Here is a 20355-nt window from a genome sequence, read left to right on the forward strand (position 1 = left end):
GCCCTAACAGTAAAATCTATCAACTACTTAGGACAGCGTCTAGTACATAATAGGGGCTCAATAAATGTTAGTTGTTATCACTAATGTTATTTGTCTCACTTCATTAATGCTAATTGAGAAGATTCCTATTTTCCATAAGTGTGCTTTGTATGGAATTAATAGTTTCAATACTTTGTTTTCAAATTCAAGATGGTCAACCCTGATATTTAAGCAAACTCTGTTAGCAAATGATCCTTGGATGCAAATGTTGATGAGGTATCACTCAGTAACAGTGTAAAACAGCCTTGTCTTTTGAAAATAAGCTAAACTTGCAGCAGTATTAAAATTTGCCCTCACTCGAGTAGTTAGTACAATTATTGCTGGAATTAATGAACGAATAACTTTTCATTACCTATTTACTCTTGTACTTAGTGCAAACTGATAAAATGAAGATGGAACAACAACAACAAAAAACCCTGGCTGCTTTCAAGGTCAGGGGCACCGACCACTGAATTCTACCCTGTGCTTGTGAAGGCGCAATTTGTTGACCACTTTTTAAAAAATGTGGACTTGCGATAAGGCATTATTTGGTCAGGTATGGCTAAGAAATAGACTGTTTTTGTTCAGTAAAAATGGTGTGCGTGTGTGTGTGTGTGTATGTTCGTTTTGACCAGTTTCCTTCTGTGCTAGGATATTGCTGTCTTGTAGGTTGGCCTTTATTTTGTGTTTTGGAGAATATGCTTTCTCAGAGTTCAAATGTCAAATGACAGTCTTTATTAATCTAATCACCGAGGAGCCTTTGGTTCCCTCCACAAACTCTGCAGGAATGTCTGCCACTGTTACGGGGCTACCTGGAAAGGCTCCCCACTCTCTTGCTTGCCAGCCTCCTTCTCACTCTGATTCTCACCCTGGGCCAAGGATGGGAGGGTGTTTTGTTGTTCTCCATTTGGTAGGAAGAGTAACTTCCTGAAAACAGATTACCCCAATGGGCAGAAACACAGCCCCTTGATACTCAATATTTGAGGATAATATGAAGCATTCTGCCTGGAGACAGAAGCCCAGGAGGGTGACTGTTAACTGCTTTATGCCAGCATTCCGTACTCTCCTTGACTACCACAAACCACCTGTTTTATATATTTGAATTTTTAATGCTTTTTTTTTTTTAAAAAAGAGAAACAACTTGTGCCATAAATATTATATACAAGCGCAATCTTAGAATACTTCAGCTTTTAGATGAAATGCCCCTCACAGGTTTCAGGGTTTTACAGGTTTATGTAAAAAAAAAAAAAAAAAAGATAAGTAATTGCAAATGAAAAAGTAACTCCCAGTACACTGGATTTCCGGATCCCATTTGTTAATTCCGATATTTGGTGCATTTTTATTGACTCCTGTTTGGGATTCTATATCTGTCTTTTTGTGCTCATATGTACAGGAGAACCAAAATTCCAGGGCTAGTGGGTTTTAATGAAGAATAACAAAGTATTGGGACTTCCCTGGCGGTCCAGTGATTGACTCCGCGCTTCCACTATGGGGAGCATGGGTTCGATCCCTGGTCAGGGAACTAAGATCCCGCATGCCGAGCAGTGTGGCCAAAAAAAAAAAAAAAAAAAAAAAAAGTATTTATGTAGTGTTATATTTAAGCAACAAGATTGAAAATTCTTTGCTAAATTGATTTCTGTTTCCATGCCTTCAAATGCATAGTTGGAGAAGGAAAAAAGGGCAATTTTGGATCCAGGTAGTACTTGAGGAACTGGTTAGGTTGGAACAGTTCAAAATTTAAAAAGCCTCACTGACTCTGCACCCAGGATAAGCAACTGACCAGGGACACGCTTTGTTGTACAGTTGCTCCCTCCGTTCTCCCCCTTATAAGTAAATCTTTCAGATTGTTGTTCAAAAGAAGAAAAACATGTGCTCTTTCAGTGATTCGCCCTTCCTCAGCTCAGGCAAGTGAAACTTCAGCTAAAATCACCGCAGGCAGAATGGAAATGCCAAACCTGCAAGTCAGCTTTTCCAGAGTTAAAATCAAGGGGCTGTGAAGGATCAAGTCCTCTTTTCTTGGATCAACGAATCATAGAGGGAGCAATATCAATGTCACTTAACGGGAAAGGGTTCTGTGTCCGCAGAGTTTACTAGGTTTGGATGAGAGAGAAGAGAAGGAAGAAAGAAGAAGAAGAGAAGGAAGAGAAGTTCCTGAAGCCAAAAATAAAAATCCAGGACTTTCAGGTTAGCCATAACTGGCCTCTTTACCTGAGTGCTGTAGCCTTCACTGACCCCGGCTGCTGCTTAAAAATTGCTGCTATTAACTGAGCACCAGCTCTTGACATATGTAATTTCTACTCCTCTCATTTCCCTAGCGAAAAAGGTAATTTTATCCCTATTTCGTATATGAGGGAGACAGAGGCTCAGAGAGATTCGAAACTTGTCCAGATCACATACCCAGTAAATGGTGAAATTGAGCTTTGACCTTAGTTCTGCTTGACTCAAAGCTTGTTCTCTTTCTATTCACTACTCCGCCTTTGCTTGTTGCCGAGACCCTATCCTCCTTGAAGTTACAGAGACCAGATGGAGCCAGGAGAATGCCATCGGGACCCCATTGGGACCCCAATGAGGATCCAAGGGAATGGGGTGCTGGCATGGGCAGTTCCAAGTCCTACTTGGACCCAAGTGCTGGGGAGATGCACCCCTGGAATTGCCATGCATCTTCCGTCGTGTGGGAGGACTGAGTGAGTGGTCAGTGTGTCTGGAGACGTTCCATGGGGGGAGTCGATTGCATCTGAGTAACTATCAGAAGCTGGAGAAAATAAATGTCCTTTCTGCTGATTGTCATCTCTACTGATTTGCATCACTGGAATTAAATTTTCTTACACACGTTATTATACATTCCATGGGCTATGTCTTAAAATTGTATTGACTATTACACCTGGAGATTGTGCTGGTGTACTTAAGATGCTACAAGAGCCTCTTAAACATATAGATCATTTGTGGTGAGGTGGGAGATGCGGGGTGGTGCGTGCACAGAGGCCGTGTGAGTACACGTATACTCACATTTATATATAAATGTAAGAATACTATACATCCTCTCCAGGACCTTGCTTTTTCACTTATACATTAACACTTGGCAATCATTCCACATTAGTACACGTGAATCTTCCCTAAAAAAAATTTGTTCTAAAGTATGTTTTTGTTTGGGTGCGCCACAAGTTGTTTATCTAGTCCCCAAATGATGCATGGATTTAGTTGTTCCCAATCTTTTTTTTTTTTTTAATTTTTATTTATTTATTTATGGCTGTGTTGGGTCTTTCGTTTCTGTGTGAGGGCCTTCTCTAGTTGTGGCAAGCGGGGGCCACTCTTCATCGTGGTGCGCGGGCCTCTCACTGTCGAGGCCTCTCGTTGCGGAGCACAGGCTCCAGACACGCAGGCTCAGTAGTTGTGGCTCACGGGCCTAGTTGCTCCGCGGCATGTGGGATCTTCCCAGACCAGGGCTCGAACCCGTGTCCCCTGCATTGGCAGGCAGACTCTCAACCACTGCGCCACCAGGGAAGCCCCCCAATCTTTTATTATTAAAAATATATAGGATCAATGGATTTACGTGTTTTCGATTTTGATAGATATTGCCAATTGCTACACCACTGCAATCACTTCTATCCTGATGGCCAGATCTCAATCATAAGGCAACATTTAGCTGTAATAGAAGCTTGGAAATGCAGCCTTTATTCTGGGCGGCGACGTGCCTTGTTGAAAAACTTAATTGCAACAGAAGAAAAGAGAACAGATATTGAGGATAAGAAACGATCCTCCTGTAAAGGTTAACTTCCTTGACTTTAAAAAACACTCCGTCCTTGTTCTCCTACTGCCTGAGCAAGTCTCTTGATTCTTCTTTGAGGAAGGGTCCTCTGCTTCTATCCTCCCCTTACTGAGATGCCGGTGTTCCCTGGGCTTGATCTTTACTTCTCATGGTCCATGCTCCCCCTGGTCAGTCCATGCATCCCCACTGACTTAACTGCCAACTGACTCTACGTCCCAACACACCCTGCCCCCACCAAATCTCATCTTTTGCACTGTCCTTAAATTTCCTCCTCAACTCTCAGATGCTGGCTGGTCCATCTCTGCTTTGAAATCAAATTTAATAAGAATATAACTAAGGGCTTCCCTGGTGGCACAGTGGTTGGGACTCCGCCTGCCAATGCAGGGGACACGGGTTCGAGCCCTGGTCTGGGAAGATCCCACATGCCGCGGAGCAACTAAGCCCATGAGCCACAACTACTGAGCTTGCGCGTCTGGAGCCTGTGCTCCGCAACAAGAGAGGCCGCGACAGTGATAGGCCCGCGCACCGCGGTGAAGAGTGGCCCCCGCTCTCCGCAACTGGAGAAAGCCCTCGCACAGAAACAAAGACCCAACACAGCCAAAAATAAATAAATAAAAATTTAAAAACAAAGAATATAACTAAATGCCTGAAAAATATAACATTAATTTAAAAATATATTTATTTATTTATTATTTAGGCTGCAATGGGTCTTAGTTGTGACACGTGGGATCTTTATTATTTTATTTTTTTAATTAATTAATTAATTTTTGGCTGTGTTGGGTCTTCGTTGCTGCGCACTGGCTTTCTCTAGTTGCGGTGAGCGGGGGCTACGCTTTGTTGCAGTGCGCGGGCTTCTCATTGTGGTGGCTTCTCTTGTTGCAGAGCACGTGCTCTAGGCACACAGGCTTCAGTAGTTGTGGCACGTGGGCTCAGTAGTTGTGGCTTGTGGGCTCTAGAGCACAGGCTCAGTAGTTGTGGCGCATGGGCTTAGTTGCTCCGCAGCATGTGGGATCTTTTCAGACCAGGGCTTGAACCTGTGTCCCCTGCATTGGCAGGTGGATTCTTAACGACTGTACCACCAGGGAAGCCCTAGATTAACTTTTTTAGTAGTTAAGTTTAGTGTTTTTGAAACTCTCAGTACATGAGGAAATAAGTTGTGGGTTAAATTTTTTTTTTTTTTTTACTTCGCAGAAATTCCTGAGTATCTAGATGATCTCCAAGAAATGATTGCTGACCCTAAATTAAATAACTTGAGCAAAACAAAAACTTTCAAAGTAATATGATAAAATTCTACTTAAAGTGGGATGTGGGTACATTTCAGTATGTGACGTGGGAAGCTCCAAAACTCAGAATCTGAGGACCCAGGGTGATCTTAAAATGTCCGGAGCTGGGAGGATTAAGGGCTTTACATATGTGATAAGTGAACTGTAGAAAAATGCATTAACTACTTGGAAAGATCTACAGAAGAAATGCCATTGACCCCAAAGGCCACCAGCCAGGAACCTCTGGGAACCACGAAATCGGTGGTTCCCAAGTCTACCCGATCATTGAAATTGCAGGGGAAGAGAGTCGGGGTGGTGCCTGGGAATGGGTATTTTAACGAGCACTCCAAATGATTCTAACAGACGAGATTTGGCAACCACAGGACTTTAACCAGAGCTCCTCCCCCCTCTCATTTCATTTCATTTTGTCCTTGGTTTGCCCTTTTGGAAAAGAACAGCTGAATAAATGTCATTTCTTCATGAACTTGACTGCTGCCAAGTCTTTCTCAGCCAGGTAGGGCGAGCCCAATGCCGTTCATAACACAGTCAGACATGGCTTTGTCTCCAGCCCTTTCCTTCTCAAGCCCTCCCAATCCCTAAGCATTTACGTCCCAACACGCACTTCCCCCACCAAATCTCATCTTTTGCACTGTCCTTAAATTTCCTCCTCAACTCTCAGATGCTGGCTGGCCCGTCTCCGCTCTCCCCTGCTCTTTTGTTCCAAGTCACAGCTTCTGCAATATGTTTTCTATTCTCGTTTTGCAATAACGGGCAGTAGCAGGGATTTCGGGGTAAGAGCTCTATACTTGCTGGAGGTCCAGAGACTGGAAATAGGAAATAAGCAGTGTTATATCCTGAGACCATCAGCAGAGCCAAAGTTGTTGGGGGTGGAGGGAAGGGAAGAGGGGGAGAGAGAGGGTCGCCTTTGCTCCTCCAGGTACTTTACCTTTCTTTCCTGGGCAGGAAGTGAATTGGATGACAGAATTTTAGAGCCAGGTGGGGCCAGACTCTACTAATCCAGACCGGAGTTTGGAAGGAGGTTGTCTGCTGGAAATGTGATGCTTGGTAATTTTAGTAAGAGTTTTATTTTGGTTGCAAAGGTCGAGGTGGCTGCCCTTCTCCCCTGGGAGAGGCCTGCCGCCCTCGAGGTCCTTGTGCTTGGTTGATTTGTGCAAGGAGAATGACTCCGGAATTATTCAGCGTTTACCAACAGGCCCGTGGCATACCTCAAAAAGTGCAGATTTAATTATTTTTAATGGGATGCAGCTAATGTAATGGAATTATAGGTAGATAATTAAAATTAAGATGAATTTTCTTATTGCGTGAGCTACTCAGCATGCTCAGATATCGCCTTATAACTGCACAAAGAACACCACCGGCAGTAATGTGCTGTGCTCCAGTGATTCATTTACATCAGAATCCCCCGGGTTGGTTGTTGAAGATGCAGATTACTGGGCTCAGGTGCCCCTGGAATGTCTGGGGTGTGAGGCCCAGGAATCTGCATGCTTAGCTAGACTTTCAGGTGACTCTTAAGAATTCCAAAGAGTCCCTGACTGAGGACCTATTACGTGCTAGAGACATTACCTAACTAGAAAAAAATTTTCACAACAATCTTATGAAGTAGATATTATCATCTCCCCTTTTCAACTAAAGCTTAGAGAAACTGAATAACATTTCGAAGGTCGCATAGCTAGGAAACGGCAAAGCTAGGAGTCAAATCCACGTCCACCTAATTCTAAAGCCTGTGCCCTTTCCAAATTGCCCCCGCATTCCCGCAGAGGTCTCACGTCTGCCAGGCCATTGAAGTGGCCCGTGACATTTGTGGTCACAGAGACAGCATGGAATGGGGGCAGGAGAGCCCCTTCTAACTTTGTGGGAGGTTGATGGCAGTTGTGACCTCTCTTCTCCGTATTTTTTCCTGTACTTATTCTCCTTTTAACCGTGGGGGGCTCACACCTCCCAGGAGTCCATGCTCCCTACTGGGCAGCGTGCTTTAGCTAACCCCGGACACCCATCTTTCTAGGAAACTCTGATGATTAGAAGCAGTGAGTGCAGATGCTATTGGGAACCCATCCCACCCCCGTCTGCTCCCCTCCCCGTGTCGGGTGACCGTGTGCTGCACGGAGGGACAGGGTACCACCACAGCCCTGGCGTGTCACTCCTCATTAGCTAAATTACACTGGGAATTCCATCCTGCTTGCCAGTGATTCAGCAGTGGGCAAGTGACCCAGTTCTTGCAAGTGAGAGAGAGAGAAAGCCTGCCGGGAGGTTTCTGAGAGGGATTCCTGATGGCTCCCTTGCCGAAAGCCGTCCAAGCTGCTCCACAGGAAGAGGCGGGGCTACTACGTTGCACAACGCTAGGGGGCGCCAGCACACGGGATTCTATGTGGACAGAGCCCCTTGGGATTGCACGAGGGCTACTGCTCAGCCTGAAAGCAAGGCGAAGGGCGCCCCCCCTGGAGTTGGGCAGCTTGGCTGTGCGTGGAGAGAGGGTTTCCCTGAAACTTGCATCACCTGGTATTTCCAATCCCAGGTTTACATGTTAACATCAACTGAATGAAGATTTGAAAACACAAACTGCGTAGGCACGGTAAGTAGGCCTTCTGGTTAAACTGCGTTGCTCTCTGTGTAACAACAGCCAAATTCTGGAGTCTCCTACAGTGAGTTTACCCTGAAGCTCTCATGAGAGGATAAACATCTTGCGTTTGGAATCTTTGGGAGGATCAGGCGGGACCTTGGCTGCCCAGCACGGAGCAGTTCCAGGCAGCAAGGCCCAGAAGGGAGCAGCTGGGCCCTGGCAGACCGGTCCAGCCTCTGCGGGCAGCGAGCTCAGCTTCCGCCCCAGACTTGCAAAGCCCCGGCTCTCCCCTTTCCTCATTTCCCCTTGGCCTTTAATTGTCGGCTTCCTCAAGGCATTCATCTTGAAAAGCCAGCTTCCTTGTCAGGGCAGGAGGTCTGCGAATCTCTGTGCCGCCACGGAGAGAACCTTCCCTGACCCTCCGACCCTCCACTTCCTGGCAGGCCTCTGCCAGACTGCTGTAGTTTCTCAGACTGAATCCAGGTTAGAAATTCTTCTGAAAGATGCTGACTGCTTTCCTTGAACATAATACAATGTAGCAAACAATTTTTAAAATGGTTTTTAAAAATACAAATTTCCTCTCCCATTAGTGCCAGTATACATGCTTAATGCAGAGAATGAGCAAATCATCAAAGAGGACACACACGCAAAAGCAAATCCCAAACCAAAGTAATCCTGACACCCAGAGGGGACGACTGCTGAGTATTTATTCATTTATTTTCCATCTCCTCGGTTTAATATTTTATCACCATTAAAATTGTTACCACTTATGTCATGATTATTATGAGTATTGTTGTTATTCATCATTATTTTTATTATTATTGTTCTTGTCATAGATAATTAATGAGGTGGTTGTTATACAACATTAGAGAGAGTTTCTCTGTGCAGAAATGGTACCCGATTTAACAAAGATGATTAGGAGGCTTCCCCTAAGACATAGCTACACACCGCGGGTCCCTGTCTGTCACTGTACCAACTGGTGTTCTCTTTGAAGGTTGAGACTCCTGAAATATTCCAGGTGCCTCTGGAGACGGACCACCTCATGCTTGCAGAAGAGACTTGGGATGCTGTGTCCCTTCCTGAACCTATGGAAAAATTTAGAAGCCCCCTCCCCTCATGATCCTAGCAACTGTATCGTCAAACAGAACAAAAAAAATAGGCCCCCAAATGGCATCATTGTGCTAAAACCCATGATACAAAACCTAGATTTAATAACCTAACTGCAGTTCTGACCTTCACCAGAAATGTAATCTTGTCTAAAAAAGAGTGGATATGTATAACTGACTCACTTTACTGTACAGCAGAGACTAACACAACATTGCAAATCAACTATACTCCAAAATAAATAAATAAATACACAAATAAATAAATAAAACCAACTTCAAAAAAAAGAAAGAAAGAAAGAAATGTAATCTTAATCAACCAGTCTGGAATTTTCTGGTCGGCACCAATAGAGGAAGAAGAGGCATCTGCATGATAAAATCCTTGCTGTCCTGCCCCTACCCTCTGCCCACCCCGCATCCCAACCTAAAAACAACTCTTTTCTTTCCCTAACAGCTCCCTTGCCCCTCCCTTCTTCCCGTAAAAACCTTCCACTTTGCATAATCCCTTGGAGTACCTTCTAAGTTGCCTGATGGGATGATGCCCAATTGATTCATGAATCACCTAATAAAGCCAATTAGATCTTCACATTTACTCGGTTGAATTTTTTGTTCGCTTTTATTAAACAGAGTATGTAGGCCTACAAGCCAAAGAGAGGGCCTCCTAGGACAAATCCTTCCAACACAAAATTCCTAAGTCCACTTGGGGCCCAGGAACTGCTCCTGCAGGTTTGGAGGGGTTGTGAATGGTCCCCTTGGCCCTCCTGAGAGTCTGCATTTTTTCTAAATAAGCTTGGAGGCAAAGAACTGCTCTTTATTACCTGGAATAAAGAATATTACCCTCCACCAGCGCCTCACAAATATTTTTCTAAGTCAACTTGGAAGCCTGGAAGCAGCCACTGCCCACAAATGTGCACAGAGGGTGTCTGTTCTAGGACAGCCTGAGTCTTGGGAAACTTTCTAAGTCCCCTCAGGTGGCCAGACAGGACTGGAGCTGTACTGCAAGACACAGGGAGAGCATTGCCCAGTTGACCAACCTCAGAACTTTTTAAGTCCTGGAATTTAAAATTTTTAAAATTTTATTTATGTTTGGCTGTGTTGGGTCTTCGTTGCTGCACGCGAGCTTTCTCTAGTTGCGGCGAGCAGGGGCTACTCTTGGTCGCGGCGTGCGGGCTTCTCATTGCGGTGGCTTCTCTTGTTGAGGCGCACAGGCTCTAGGCGTACGGGCTTCAGTAGTTGTGGCTTGCGGGCTCTAGAGCGCAGGCTCAGTAGTTGTGGCGCGCGGGCTTAGTTGCTCTGCGGCATGTGGGATCTTCCCAGACCTGGGCTCGAACCCGTGTCCCCTACATTGGCAGGCGGATTCTTAACCACTGCGCAACCAGCGAAGTCCCAAGTCCTGGAATTTTTAAAGGAAAAGCTGGAACGAATGATGGCTGGGAAACACCAAGGACCATTCCCTCCAGCAGCCCGGGGTGGAGACAGGGGAACCAAGATGTCCCTACCAGGAGAGGCCCAGGAAGACCAGATGGCAGCAAGATTTTATTTCAAAAAAGGTTTTAGAATAGAAGAGCAGTTTCTTCAGCCTCTATAGTGAACACTTCTCTTTTCTTGTTTAACCAGCAATGACTGCCCCTTCTTTTGGAAACAGCACCCCAGGTCCCTTTTGGGCAGCAAGGCCACGACCCCATCTCGGAACTAACAGCCTCAGTTGGACAGGCAGCCCAGGCCTCAGTCACTGAGGCTGCTGTAAATACAGCGCAGTACAGAATCTTCGAAGGTGCTAAGTGCTACGAGGACTGCTTTGTGAAGTCCTATATTGCTGCTGAAAGGAACTGGTGATGTTCAGCTGTTGAATATGTGGTGTTTTTGTAGCAATCTGCAACCGACCTCAGTGCTGGAACTTCTAAGTGGCCTCCCTCCCTCCCTGCCTCCAGGCTCACCTGACACCAATCCATCTCTCTACCCAGGAGTCAAGGTGGTCTTTTCAAACATAAACAGGACGTCTCTTCTTGAAACCCTTCAGTAGGGCCCTTCTAGCCTAGCTGACAAAGGACAAGGTACACATGTTCACCTTGGCACGCGTGGTGATTGGTGATTGGGTTCCTTCTGTATCTCCACCACACTGTGAGTTCCTCAAGGTCAGGGATCACAGCTGATTAGATTTCCATCCATAGGACTGAGATTTCCATTAGGAAACCTAGTCTGGCTCCCAGCTGGAAGGGCCCAGTTAAACACAGGACATGGGAAGCATATCTCTGTGAGGGAAGGATATCCTTTCTAGAATTTCATAATAGATGTAGCAAAACCTAACATTTAGAAGATGGGTTAAATATAATCCGTGGGATTTAAACTGAACAGGGATCATCCCAAAGTCTAACCACTTGATCTGACCACCAGGTGCATCCCCGGAGGTCCCACTTATACTTCTCACGAGTAGTAACTTATTCTGAGCAAACATCTTCTTACAACATCTTGTAAACTGAACATGGAAATCACTCTAGTTGCATGTAAGAACCATGTTCTTTACATGCTTAAAGAAGCATGTTCTTCAACAAAACGAGAAGGTCATCCTCAGAACCATGCGCACACTCAGATCAAAGTTCCCAATTCTTGCTTCTTAGGAAAAGAAACCACCTTCCCTCCCCCCTCCCTCCCTCTTTCCCTCCCTCCCAATTAACACCTCTTTATTACAGAAAAATTTTGAAAATACTGATAAGTAAAAGGAAAATGAAAATCATCCATTAGTCCTTTACCCAGAGGTAACCACTAGTGATAATTTGGTTTATATCCCACCATTAAAAAGAGTTTAATTGGGATATGATTCATGTACAATGTACTTGACATTTAAAATGTATAATTCAAATGCTTTTAGTGTATTCATGAGTTGTGCACCCATCACCACAATCAAATTTAGAATATTTTCGTTACTGCAAAAAGAAACCCTGCACCCCTCAGCCCTCACCTCCCAACTCCCCACTCCCATCCAATTCCAGGCAAACAGTAATCTACTTTCTGTCTCTATAGATTTGCCTATTCTGGACATTTCATGTAAAAAATACATGATGTGCTCCTTTATGACTATCTTCTCTCACTTAGCTTGATGTGTTTGAGGTTCATCTATATTGTAGCATTGGGGTGGGGTAGTTAGGTTATGCCTAGAAAGGCCTCCCTCATTCTCAGTTTATTAAAAGAAGCTATTACATTTTCCTCTAACCTTTTCACTGTTTAATTTTTAGTGTTTAAACCTTTGTTTGACTTAGGAATGCAACTTTGTTTTGATCCATGTAAATATCCATTTTCCTAACACCTTTGATTCTTTTTTTTTTAAATTTATTTATTTTTGGCTGCGTTGGGTCTTTGTTGCTGCACTGAGGCTTTCTCTAGTTGCGGCGAGCAGGGGCTACTCTTTGTTGCAGTGCGCAGGCTTCTCATTGCGGTGGCTTCTCTTGTTGCGGAGCACAGGCTCTAGGCGTGCGGGCTTCCGTAGTTGTGGCACACGGGCTCAGTAGTTGTGGAGCATGGGCTTAGTTGCTCCACAGCATGTGGGATCTTCCCCGACCAGGGCTTGAACCCATGTCCCCTGCATTGGCAAGCGGATTTTTAACCACTGCACCACCAGGGAAGTCCCACACCTTTGATTCTTGAATGATGGGAATTCTATCTTTATTACATTCTAAATTCCAGAATATATATCAACACTCTATGCTATCTCTTTAAGAGAGTTCCCACTTTAAAATTAGAAAGGCAAAGCAGGGAAGGATTTTGCATTGTGTCTTCTGTGCTGGGATTCGAACCACATCAGCATGAAGGTAGGTTGCTCAAGGCTCAGTAAACACTGGAGTTACTGAAATTTTTTTTTTTAAATAAATTTATTTATTTTTTATTTTTATTTTTGGCTGCATTGGGTCTTCATTGCTACGCTCGTGCTTTCTCCAGTTGCGGCGAGCGGGGGCTACTCTTCGTTGCAGCGTGTGGGCTTCTCATTGCGGTGGCTTCTCTTGTTGCGGAGCACGGGCTCTAGGCACGTGGGCTCAGTAGTTGTGGCTCGTGGGCTCTAGAGCACAGGCTCAGTCGTTGTGGCACACAGACTTAGTTGTCCCGCGGCATGTGGGATCTTCCCGGACCAGGGCTCGAACCCGTGTCCCCTGCATTGGCAGGCAGATTCTTAACCACTGCGCCACCAGGGAAGCCCCTGAAGTCACTGAAAATTTTAACCTCAGGCTTCTAATAGAGCATTTTAAAGCAATCACTTTTGGAAGAGGTGCGAAGATTAGTAGGCAAGAGGAAATAGCCTCAACGTCCCTCATCTTCACCAGGAAAAACAACCAAGGGCACAGTTGAAAATTTGTTGTTAGGATCACTGATTAACAGGCAGGAAGACCTTCAAAACCTGCTTGAAGCCCAGCGTCAGCTGTGCCTTCCTTAGAACACTAAGGGGCTGTGGTGAAGACAACGAAGGTCCCTTTTAGAAGAAACCATTCTGCCTTCTGTAACAAGCAATGCAACATTCTAAACAAATCTCAGTGAATCCAAGACTCCTACTGGAGAGAGGAATCACAGGAACAATCTAACCATGAGGGAGAAAAGATAATATTGCTGTGCAGATGTCATATTTGCCGTGCAGAACAGATAACATCATGAATTTATATACTGCAAACGCTAAAAAACATTCTCAGGGTAGATGCAAAGGCAAAGGTAGAAGTGTAGTTCAGATACAGATTAAGGCAGCCAAACCATGTCAGAGCGACAGATGCTCTCTGATCTCTCACCACTCATTGTTGAGGCCACTAATTTGAGAATTGATTGTGTTTAACCTACAGGTCAACTGGAGATGGCTTTATGCTTAAAGTTTTGAGTGGCATTGACTTGTACCTCCATCCCGAGTGTAGTTGGAGACTTAGTATCCCTTTCAGGCTTTTTGAGGAATTCATAGGGTGAGGCCTGTAAGTATTACATTTCCCCTGGTCACCCACAGCTTTGAAATCCCAATTCCACAAAATCAATTCAGTTTATGAAACATCCCTTCATCCCAACTTGCACCTCACTGCCCTAACTGGCCGGGATTTGGGTAATTTTGTTTTCCAAAATGCCATCGACCAAGGCTGTATATGTAGCTGACTTTTGCTGACAGTTTGAGGTCATTGAGAGGTTTATACCAGCATTGAGAGCTTTATATCAGCATTTCAGTCTAAATCTGAAGTCAAATCTGAATTAAATCTAGAACTGAATATCAGACATCCCAGATTTGGTATTTTGTCCATTTCATCAAGAGTTCTATGGGCTGTCTCACCGCCCATATTTCTCCCCACTTCTGTGCCCTCACCCTTCCCTGACCTTCTCCCCTTGCTGAATTCACTACTCTCCACTTTACCCAAAAGTCTCCTAACCTCTTATGCAGAGCACGTTGGCTCTGTTTTTTTCACTGCCTCTTCCAGACGAACAACTGAAGCCTCACTTCCCAACTAGAGTAAACTATCAAGGTACTTTTGAAAACAAAGGCAATTCTTTTCCTGAGTAGAACTCTGGTGTTAGCTTGTAAGTAATGTTTTATTGGATACATGTACCATTCCTGGTGAGAGCAACCTTATGGTATTTCTGAATTTTATTTAACTCCTGTGTTACTTTAAAAACATCACAGTTAAACAGGGAGGTAGGGCCAGGAATAGGCCTATTCCCATAAGCCAGACTAGAAAACCTCATGAGTCACTGGGCATTGGGTAGAGTACTCAGCTGGGTCTTGCTTCAATAGTGGGGAGTAAAGCCCTAGATTAAACATGACCCTAGTCCACCTAACAAATCTGAAAAGCAAGACAGAGACAATCAAACTGTTTCCAAGTAACTTAACTTGTCTAAGACCAAGTTCAAGAATGTTTACAGGAATACAAAAATATCCAGTATTCAACAAGGTAAAATTCATAATGTCTCACATCCAATGAAAAATTACCGGTCGTGCAAAGAAGCATAAATATACTATTTACAATAAGGAGAAAAATCAGTCAATCAAAACCAACCCAGAACTGATGCAGATGTTAGAATTAGCAGACAGGGATATTAAAACAATTACAACAGCTGTATTCCATATGTTCAAAAAATTAAGGGCAGACTTGGAGGATATAAGAAGGACCCATTTAGATATGAAAGCTACATTGTCTGAGATGAAATATACACTGGATGGAATTAACAACCAGAGTAGAGATTATAAGAAACAATTAGTAAACTTCAAGACACCAATAGAAACTAGGCAAAAGAAAACACACAGAGAAAGAAAGAATTTAAAAATTAACAGACCACCTGTGAGCAATGAGGCAATTTCAAGCAGCTTAATCTAAAGTAATTGGAGTCTATGATGGGGAGGAGAGAGAGTAAGGGCAGAATAAGTATTTTAAGAAATGGTTGAAACATTTCCAATTTGGTTGAAAACTATCAATTCATAGATCCAAGAATTTCAACAAACCTCAAGCACAAAAAAAAAAAAAAGAAGAAAATAAGACACACCATAATCAAATTGCTCGAAACCTGTGATAAAGAGAAAATCCTAACAGCAGCCAGAGAAAAAAGACACACTATGTCCAGAGAAGCAACAATAAGATAAAAGTAGATTTCTTGTCAGAAACAATGCAAGTGAGGAGTCAATAGGGCAACATCTAAAGTATTAAATGAAAAAAATCTGTCAACCAGAAGTCCTATACCCACTGAAATATCTTTCAAAAAGGCAGGCAAAACAAAGATTCTTTCAAAGACACAAAAGCTAACAGAACTCATCACCAGTGTACCTGCGCTGTGTCAAAGGAAATCTTCCAGACAGAAGAAAAAAAAAAATACCAGAGGGAAATATGAACCTACACAAGAATAAAAGTGTAGGTTCTGGGAATGGAATCTATGTGACAGAGCACAGGGATGGCTCGTCTCTGCTGCATGATGTCTGGGATCTCAGTATGGAAAGCTCAAATGGCTGGGGGCTGGGAATGCTTCTTCACTCATGTCTTACACCTGAGCTGGGAACACGGCGTCTCGGCTCAGGTGGGGCTGTTGGCTGGAGCACCTGCATGTGGCTTCTCACGTGGATCCTCACAGCCTGGCAGCTGGGGTCCCCAAAGGAAGCATCCCTAACGGAAGGGTGCTGAGAGCAAGCATTCTAAGAGAACGAAGGAGAAGCTGCACAGCTGCTCGTATCCTAGCCTTGGAAATCATAGTAATACTTCCGGTGACTCCATTGGTTGAAATAGTCAAAAGTCTACTCAGATTCAAGGGATGTAGACCCCACCTCTAATGGGAAGAGTGTCAAATACTTTTGAGGCCATATTCTATCGCTGCCACATAACCCCAAACCCACTGTCTTAAAATAACAACTGTTCGTTTCACTAATGATTCTGCTGGGCAGTTTGTGTGGTCTGAGCCGGGCTTGGCAGATGTTGGCTGGACTCACCTATGCTTCTCTGCTCAGCTGGCAGGGTGACTGGGGGTTCGCTGGTGTCTGGTGGCCTTGGTAGGATGGCTGGGATGAGCGGGGCTCGTCTCCAGCAGACTCTCCTGGCCTCAGAGTTCCAAGGGCAAAGCCGCCGTGGGAAAGTGCTTTTCAAGTCTCGGCTTGCTGTTTATTGCTGTCACCCTATTGGCCAGAGCAAGTCATGTGGCCCGATCCAGAGTCAATGTGGGAGAGTCTGACAAAGAAGTAGGCGCAGGGAGAAGAATTTGTGGTCATTTTTGCAACCGACTGCAATTTAGTACTGTGATTACGCTCATTTTACAGGGAAGGAAACAGTAGCAGGTTAAGTAACTTGCCCAAGATTGCACAGCTAGTAAATGCAGGAGAGAGGATTTAACCCAGGCAGTCTGGCTCCAGTGTCTGTGTTTGTAATGATTATGTTGAACAAAGGGGTGCCTGCATGTGAAGCTTGGGGAATGTCAACTCAGGCCACTTAGAAGAGGAGATGTGGGATGACCTGGAACGCTGAATACTGGGGAAATGTATCAAAGATGTTTACCTCTTACTGAGTATCTGTGTACTTGGGTCAGTGACTGTGTAGAATCAACTTGTCTCTAGCATCAGGAAATCTATCAACAGTGGTACCACTTATAGATATAAAAGGTTTAAAGAAGGACACAAACTAAAAATTTGGTTATACTGTGGAAAAGCAATACCAATTACAGTGATAGAACCAATGACTATGTCTGCTCATTACCCTGATCACTTTTCTGGCGAAGACGTATTGAGCATGTGCTGTTTGCCAGGTGCCGCGCACGCTGCTGTGAATGATAAAGAGATGAATCTTGTCTTCACGAAGCATATAGTCCAGTAGGACCAGAAGCATAATAATGATTACACAATCACAAGACTGTGTCATTAATTTACAGTTTTGAGTATAACGAGCTCTGATTGAATGTGCTCCAACTTCTTTTACCCCTGTCGCATGATTATCCAATTCCTGATTAAAAAATTCGAGGCAACCCTGTTGAGAATTGATGGGACGTAATGAGTGCGGCATCTACCACCAGCTGGAGATGGTCAGCATCCTGGAAGGCTTCACCCCCCTGGGCTCTGATCATCAGGCAGGGACCTAGCCTCTGTCCCCAAGGGGCGGTGTCCCATGGGCACTTGTCCTAGATGCGGTTTGAACCTCCTGAAGGCTACACATGTCCTTGTCATTGGGTTGTATTGGGAGTTAGATCTCCTTTCTCCTTCGACTTTGAGTCCTTGGGCTCAGTTTATGCAGGGTACTCAGAGGTTTTGTATAAGATACTCATTCAAACCAAAACAGGGAAAGCCTGCCGGGCTCTCAGCAGCCTCTGGAACGCTGGTTTTCTTGGTGCCTGGAGAACTCCTCCGAGGCTGAGCCCGAATGATAGATCTGGTGCAGGAGACGCAAATCCAGAGCCCGAGGGAATTAAATGACAAGAAACTGAGTTTGCTGCAGAGCAGACCTGAAGTTATTAGTTCACAGGGAGACTTTAGCTCTCCCAGGGGTTTTTAAACAATGTGATTCTGAACCACTCTTTTAAGAGAATGTGGTTTCGTAAGATTAAGACAACTTTTAGTATTAGGAAAAAGAGAATTTTTATCATTTATGCCCTGTCTACTTTGAAAAGGGTTTTTGAGGTGGCTTAAAATATTAAAGCATGTATAAAATAGGGCAGTGAAAATAGAGATAAGAAGAAGCTCAGAAGTCAGAGGCTAAGGGCGAGGTAGATGAATTTAGTGCTCGTTCTAGAAGTTACTAATTCAGGACATAAAGGTGTTCATGACAGATTGTGCAGTTCATATAGCCTGATAAGAGAAAACCTTCTAGAGAGATGAATATTTTCCAGGTACTGAATTTTCTGAGGTTTTTGGGGGGTGTTATTCCTCATATGAGGGGCATTGGAGAGTAGCTAGAATAATGTCATTGCAGCCATTTGGTAAAAGGCATAGAAACTTAAAAAAAGAACAGACTAAGAAAACTTGAGCGAGCCTTGGTTTTCATTTGCAAGATGAACAGATTCTTGTCTTCTCTGAGCTTTTAGTCATTCACCCCTGCCAATCTCACAAGGCAAAGAGAAAGCCTTTGCTAAAATTGCTGGACGAGAGCAACAAAAAAAGGGCTGCAGGAGGAGCTGACAGTAATCCTTGGAGTTAAGAGAACAAGGAGAGAAGAGTGAATTTGCAGCAAGTCATTATAGAGGATGTGAAGCCCTGTTACTCCCAGAATACAGATTTAAGATGGTGACCACAGACTCAGGCAAGACTTAAAAGTTTTTTGTCTAGAGAGCTGACACTGATTCCTCTAAAGGAATCCAGGTTAGGGAGCTCATTAGCCGACGGAGATAACACAAATGGTTTTACCTTCACTTACACCAGCCAGAAAAAGGAGGTAATTATTGGAGAAATAGATTTGACCTCTGGATAACTGAAAGTATAAGAAAAAATTGACCCTTTGCAGCTTAGGTTATAGGAAGAACACATCACAATACTTTACCTCTTGAGCCTCAAGCATCGGCATCAGATTCGATGGTTGTAAAGGATTTCCACCAGTGCCCTGTTCCCTGCAGGTGAGCCTTTGAAACTGTGTGCTCGCAGGCACTGCTTCTTGGGAGAGACTGCAAATTTCAGTGCCTGGAATCACAGCCGTAATTGGGGAGAGCTGATCTGTCCTCCTGGAGAACTTGGAAAGGCTCCACTGAACAGGGCAGGGACCACTTTGATCTCTGAAGTTGGGTCTTCCAGGATTTCTGCCGCTGCCTCAGTCTTTGCATTCCTAGGATTCGTTAATCCAATCAGCACATGTGTTTTGAGTATCTCTCTGTGACCAGGCGTCGTGCCAGGGGCTCACACCGCCAGGAAGAACAGACACAACCCTGCTCACTGTCACCACACCGAAGAGTCAAGAGAAGCACTAGGAAGGGCAAGAATGGGGTCTACCAAGTTCTACAGCACAGGAGCCGGAACTGGCTGGGGTTGGGGTGGAGGCTGGGGTCGATGGGCAGAATGCCCTGGGGGTGAGGCGCTCGGGCAGGAGGGCTGCTGTAGAGTCAAGGGGAGGTAATGGTGGGAGGGACCGCACTCCCTGCCGAGCGTTTGCAAAGCCCACGGGGAGGATGGATGGGTTAGATTCCCCACAAGGCTTTAAGGCTTCATCCCAAGAGTGATGGGACACCGTGGTAGTGTTGTAAGCAGGGGAGGGTATGATCAGATCGGGGTGTTGGAAAGATCACTTTGGCTAAAGTTTGAAGAGTGAATTAGAGAAGGGCCTGAATCAGGTTACTTTATTGCTTTGAATAACTCTGATTTTACTTCTTCAAGCTTAGGTGATTTATCTGGATAATGCTATGGTTTTTATCAGTTAGGCTTAGAGTGACCCTGCGTCCCAGTTTGCCTACAGCAGTCCCCGTTTAGATCTGTGGTCCTGGTATGATGGTTAAGAGTGCCTCTTCTAGTCTCGAAAGTGGCTGAGTTTGGGCAATGGATTATATGCTCACTCTTGGTAGAATGTTTCCAATCGCTGTTACGGAACACCAAACAGACCAGCTTGCCGCCAGCAAGGGCGATTCCTGGCTCTCCTTCCGAGACAGCCAGGGAGAGGGCAGCCGCAGGGTTGGCTGGTAACCTGGCCCCATGGTGTCTTCACCATCCCGTGTCTCTACTCTGCCTCGCAGAGGGTGAGCACTGTCCACAGCCTGGCTTCCCTCCGGTTGACAACACTGTCACAGCTGTCTCAGAGTCCCGTCCACGCCACACACCATCCAGAGAGACGGTCTCTTCCAGCAAATCTCTGCTCGTGTCTCATTAGCCCAAACTGGGTCACAGACCACTGCTGAACCGATGCCATGGTTGTCTGAATGCCACTCTCTGTGCCTGAACCCACAATTGCCGGGCATGAGATAGAATTGTGCCATTCTCTGTCTTAGACTAATCAGGGCCCTCCTGACTTGGGGGTCCACCTTTCCCAAAGTCCCTGGGCTGCATGAGGTAGGGGAGGCTACTTGGATGAAAATCTGAATTCCCTTAGCAAAAGCAAAAGGGGAGGACGGATTCCAGATGCGATCAACAAAGGTGGCCCACACAAGACATTAGGACAGGAGGACTCTTCTGTTGCTGAGGAGTCTGGAGGAGCTTGTTTGGAGGTCCTAGCATCTACCCTGGACAGAACGACGGCC

The 20355-nt window shown here is 44.9% G+C and overlaps 1 protein-coding gene across 1 annotated transcript in view; it reads right to left on the minus strand.

The window, feature by feature from the left end:
* SNX9 (sorting nexin 9) overlaps positions 1-16255 on the minus strand; it is a 174096-nt gene extending 157841 nt beyond the window's left edge. Inside the window, exon 1 of the mRNA XM_057527720.1 lies at positions 16151-16255. The gene's annotated coding sequence lies outside the window, so the exon portion shown is untranslated. The remainder of the gene's footprint in view (positions 1-16150) is intronic.
* Positions 16256-20355: the final 4100 nt, after the last annotated feature.

The sequence above is a fragment of the Balaenoptera acutorostrata genome, chromosome 14 (genome assembly GCF_949987535.1).
Source record: "Balaenoptera acutorostrata chromosome 14, mBalAcu1.1, whole genome shotgun sequence".
Classification (NCBI taxonomy): Eukaryota; Metazoa; Chordata; class Mammalia; order Artiodactyla; family Balaenopteridae; genus Balaenoptera; species Balaenoptera acutorostrata.